Here is a 6,000-nt window from a genome sequence, read left to right on the forward strand (position 1 = left end):
TCTATAAACTAGCTTACCCAAACCTAATGGAGTCTGTAGACTAGCTTATCCATACCCAGTTAAGTCTATAGTCTGGCTTACCACTGGAGTCTACAGACTAGTTTATCCATACCCAATGGAGTCTATAGACTTGTTTACTTATACCCAGTGAAGTCTATAGACTAGATTACCCATTCTTAATGGACTCACAGATTAGCTTATCCATAATCCAATTAAGCCTATAGAATAGCTTACCCAAATCCAATGGATTCTGCAGACTAGTTTACTTATATGGAGTGAAGTCTATAGACTAGCTTACCCATTCTCAATGGACAATGTAGACTACTTTACACATACCCAATGGAGTCTGTAGACCACCTTATCCGTATCCAGTGAAATCTATACACTAGCTTACCCATACCCAGTGGAGTCTATAGACTAGTTTACTTATACCTAGTGAAGTCTATAGAATAGCTTATCAATACTGATTGGACTCGGTAGACTGGCTTATCCATATCCAGTGAAATCTACAGATTACCTCACTCATATCCACTGGAGTCTATAGACTAGTTTACTTAAACCTGGCAAAGCCTATAGACTAGTTGTTCATACCCAATGGAGCCTGTAGAATAGCTATTGATAACCACTGAAGTCTACAGACTAGCTTACGCATACCCAATAGAGTCTGTCAACTAGCTTATTCAAATCTAGTGAACCCTACAGACTAGCTTACTCATACCCAGATTAATATATGAACTAGCAGACTCATAACCAATGGAAACTATAAACTAATCCACCCAAACCCAAATACTTGTCTATCAGATAGTCTTTGCTCTTCGGTATCTAGTTACTTAAGGAAATCTTTCTACATCACACACATTTTTAATAAAGGAAAAAAGGATTTGCATTTCCTCTTAGATTAAAATGACACATCTGTAGCTCTAACCCTGTTCTTCTAAGTCATTTGGGGGTTTCATGGTGTCCGACACATCTAAATAGAAGCACCTGGGCCCCTCTTGAGGGACCCAGCTGACATCTTTGTGAACGTCTCCATTTTTCAATACACAGTGCATCTTGGCAACAGGCCTCCTTTGATTTACAAAAAACTCTTGTCGGGAATAAAGGTACTGCTCAGTATTAGTGACTGTTTCACAGTGGTTCCTAATATAATCATATACTGCTTTCTCTACATGGTTTCCAGTGTCTTTTTATACTTATTCAACCATCAGACCCAAAAAGAGTATGTTGCTTTCAATGGGTTGCTTTTATTTATTACTGAACAGACATTAATGGAGTGTCTACCGTGTCAGGAATAAGCTTTGTACTGACGATAATGAAGTGAGCAAGTGATATATGATCTGCATCTACCAAGACTTTATTAATACCTAGGAAAACTCTGAATTGATAATAAGAATACCGACATCAGGAATAACAGTAATAGTACTTACTGAACATGTCTTAAGAGGCAGACAACATGAAAGGCAATAAAATTACTATGATGAGGAAACAACTATATGTTTGGAAAACTCAATATACATCATAATGATATTAAAGAATGTTCTTTCGGAAACAGTAGCATATTTAGAATTCTCACGCCTAGCATATTTTAATGTCTCTTGTTATCTCTGCCTCCTGGTAACTTATGCTTCTGAGATCTAGATCTGCCCTCTGGAAACCGACAGCCTACAACAATTTCTTCCACCTTGCGACTTCCAACTATTTCAACATCAAGATGCTGCCTTTTCTAAGGATGCCTGGCGGCTCAAGTTGGTTAAGCATCCGACTCTTGGTTTCAGCTCAGGTCATAATCTCAGGGTCCTGAGATTGAGCCCTGCGTTGGGCTCTGTGCTCAGCGTGGAGCCTGCTTGAGATTCTCTTTCTCCCTCTCCCTCTGCCCCTGCTCACACATGCTCTTTCTCTCTCTAAAAGAAACTAAAGTTTAAAAAAAAAAAAGTTGCCTTTTCTAGATTAATGAACTCCACCTGTCCCAACGCTGCCGAAATAACACTTCGTCATCACCTCACTTGATGCATGGGAGTATCCCAGATATTCCCCCATTTAATCATGATTGCCTTAAAATTGTGGGGCAAGGAGGACACTGAAAACCCCAAAAGGAGTTGCCGGAACACAAGTAAGTTAGGAGATCTCATATCCATAAAGGGCTGATGCCTGGTCATTGACACCCCATGATGCTTATGCTACAATGAACACACCTGTCACCTTCTTCTTCCACATACTTTTTCAAAGCACAGACCCAGACTTTCCTTTCATACTAAAATCTGTCCTTTAGGGTGAGCATAGCAACAGCATTAAAAACAACAAAATAGAGGAGCCAGCTATGGAAGCAATGTAATTTGTGGGAAGGGAAGTGGTCACATTTCTTTTTCACTCATCCATCTGCACTGAGCAAACAGCACAGTCTGGAAATAAAACATGGGGTTCCTTACTGAAATACTGGTATGTGGTGTGAGAAATCCCATTAAACCACTGCTATCAACTCATAGTTTTAATGCTTGTATATATTTGTAGAGAAAATCAGTCATCTGGCTGACTGAAGTAAAAAATGGTGAAATTTCAATGCAGTGGGTGGGCACCAATTAGGAAGTGCCAACATCATGACATGCTGATAGCAAAGAAGTAATGACTCAAGTAAGTACTTAATTAATACGTGGCAAAAATGAGGTCTTTTCTGGGAAAGAAAAATGTGATGATGAGTTCTCTGGTTGTTAACTTTGAAAGGCGGTGATTTGGGACCTCCCCCTCTGTATTTTTAAGATCTGTTTGTAAATCTGAGTTAAAGCAATAATTTGAAGGGGAATTCCTCCATCATCTGGCAGACTACCAGTCATTCCTCTGTGTTAAGACTTATGGATCTGCCAGGCACCGATTCATCACTCTGTTATTTCCTATTGTATCTTTAGAAATCAACTCTACAGAGAATTGAAAGGGAAATTCATGTGTTTGGCACATGCATTGCAAGATTCTCCTCAGTCATTTTGTGGCCTCTGCAAGGCACAGGCGGTAGAGATGATAAAAAGGCTTCTCTTTTTTTAATATGGCTTAGGTCCAGGGTCACAGAAGTGGTTTGCTAGCAATTTCCTTTATGTACTTAAAAGGTTTCCTTGTCCTGGGCTGTGTATGGCCAGGTCCAGAACCATGCAAGCACATATGCACATTCAGAGCTGGATCATTGAGCTGATGGGTGGTTGTCAATCAGCTAAGACACCCAGGAAGGTCTGCGATCACCCAGGGTATATGAGTCCATGGAAAGATGTAGTTTTTCAAGGAGCCCAAGAGATTCACTTCAATTCAGGACATCTACTTCAATCCAGGATGCAGAGCCAACTTTAAATCCTGAAAGGGCAATTACCCATGGAGCTTTCCAACAGCCTTCTAGCTATGGTCAGACTTTATTGCATCCAACCCCCTTTTGGATCCATAACCTACAAGGACTCTGGGTATAACTATGAAGTTAAAAGTCAGTTCTTACACAACTAGTTAAAATTGGTATCAGGAAGTAAGTATGTTTCTACCATAAGGATTCATGGATTGTGTTGATATGAAGTGTTATGAGATCATTTTTAAATATCCCTTCCTTAAATCAGAGCGCCCATAAACTTAAAACCAAAGCAAATTCCAGAGTTGGGATTTTTTGGGGGGTAGAGACACCAGAAAATATACTTCTATTTTTACTCAAAATACTGTTGATTTTATTTCATCAGCATATTTCCAACCTACTAATATAGGGCCATCTAATATAATCTTGTTTTTGTTAGACACTGCTTACAGTTCCCTCTCACCTTTCAGTATAATAAGGATTCAGAAATGTCAAGCTCTATTACAGCAATTCCAAGGGTACAAACAAGAACTTTGATATTTTAATGGAATGTTGTCTTTGGAATCACAGAATTCATTGTTTAGTTTTCTCTGTTAGAGACTATGAAGTAACACCTTATTTTCTTTTTTCAGAGAAAAAAAACAACTAGTTTCTATGAAGTACTTCTGAATTTAGTTTGTGGTTCTCCTTTAAACATCAAGAAAGATTGGGAGACAATACATCAAAACATTTATGCTCTGAAAAACAGAGATTTCTATTTTTTTCTTCTTTTCACTTGTCTCTACTGTCAGCTTTTCTCCTAACATATAATTATTTTTATCATTGGAATTGTTCTTTAAAATATATCAAAAGTTGGTAATTTCAAAGTTCTGAAATTCTTCGTGTAACTCCAAAAATTACTAATGATTCGGGAGCATCAGCAATGTTACCTGGCATGTTGTAATTCATATGATAAATCAGCCTAACTGAACATTGCTCTGGATGATCTCTTTCCCCCATGTTTTCACATCCTATTTCTTTTTTTTTTTTAAGATTTTATTTATTTGAGAGAGAGAGAGAACAAGCGGGGGGAGGGAGAGGGAGAAACAGACTCACTGCTGAGCAAACAGCCTGATGAGGGGCTCAATCCCAGGACCCTGGGATCATGACCTGAGCTGAAGGCAGACACTTAACTGAATGAGTCACCCAGGCGCCCCTTCACAACCTATTTCAAACAAGACACCTCAATCCTTGTTGTGCTTCCTCTAATCCCTTGGGCATGAGTCTGTTAGGATAAAAAAATAAACATCTGCATCATTTTCAAAAAGAGGCAACTCTTTGCATCACAAACATTGTGATTCATGATTTCTCTGCATAGCTTATCAGGATTCTACACTAATTTTATTCTCAATAAAGTGCTGTTCCCAAATTTTCAGGCTTATATGAGCAGCAGGCAGTCTTAATAATAATAACGACAATTTATTGAACAGTTAAATATCTTCCAGGTGTTCTGCTAAGCATTCTAAATGTACCTCTGGATTTAATTCTCTAAGCAACACTCTTATGGAAGTAATATTAATAACCCCATATTTTTCTGAAAAAGCTGATACTCAGAGATTTTAAAGATCTTATCTACATTCCTCCAAATGATAAACTATCATTCTGGCATTTGAACCCAGGATCCTTTGCTCCAATGTTAGGCAAGCCCTACTAACATTTGAGACCACAGCCAAAGTCCATTAGATTGCCTTATCCTTCTGGCAACAATGTTAAGTGCCAAAAACACGGATTCTATGTTGGTGTTGATTATTCAGCCAATTTCCTGGTGTTATTAAGAGTACTTGAAGATTTTTTTTTAAAGACTTTCCTGCTTTATCAGTTGATTTCATCCAGAGGGCACCGGGATGAACTAATATAAGCATGCCTCAAAACTGATAATCTCTGAGCCCACTTTTCATCTTGGTGAAGCAGCTGTTAATCTCACGTGGTCTGAAACACAATTGAATTTTGTCCCTCTGATGGGAACATAATGATTACAATTATTAACATGTTACTATAAGATGGGGCAGAGGATGTTCTCTAATTTATAATAACTTAAGTTGATTAACCAGACAGTGGTTGGATTGCTGTGGATTGATGCGGATGACCACATGCCGGGGGGAAAGAACACCCACATTCTCTTCTCTATTCTATTTTCATGGGGTGTTTTCAATGTGTTGTCAATTGAACAAGGGCAAACGTGAGAAAAAATCGGGTGTCTAGTACCACCATAAGGTCACACACCAAACATCCCTCACCTCAGTGGCTTAAAGTAAAATGTAGTTATTCGCTCCTGAGGCTGTGGGTTGGGCACTTAGATTGGGTTCAGATGGGCAGTTCTTGGGCTGTCTGTTGACTTCACTCACAAGCCTGCAGTTGCCTGGCTGTCAGCTGAGATAGTGGCCCCAACCAGCTCTATCTAGCTCTAGAGTGTTCTCAGAATGGGGCAGATGAGCAGGAGCGAAGAAGAGCACAGACTTTTCCAACCTCTGCTGGTGGCACGGTGTTGACACCTACTGGCAAAACCAAGTAACAGAGGTGAGCTCAAGAACAGGGGTGAACTCACCTCTGTTCAACCCAACAGAGGTGAACCCAATGCTGGCAGGAGCTACAGAGTCACGTCATGAAGCGTATGCCTACAGGACGGGGTAAGGAACGAGAGCAGG

The sequence above is a fragment of the Callorhinus ursinus genome, unplaced genomic scaffold (genome assembly GCF_003265705.2).
Source record: "Callorhinus ursinus isolate GAN/ISIS: 27379988/994484 unplaced genomic scaffold, GSC_fseal_2.0 scaffold16, whole genome shotgun sequence".
NCBI lineage: Eukaryota > Metazoa > Chordata > Mammalia > Carnivora > Otariidae > Callorhinus > Callorhinus ursinus.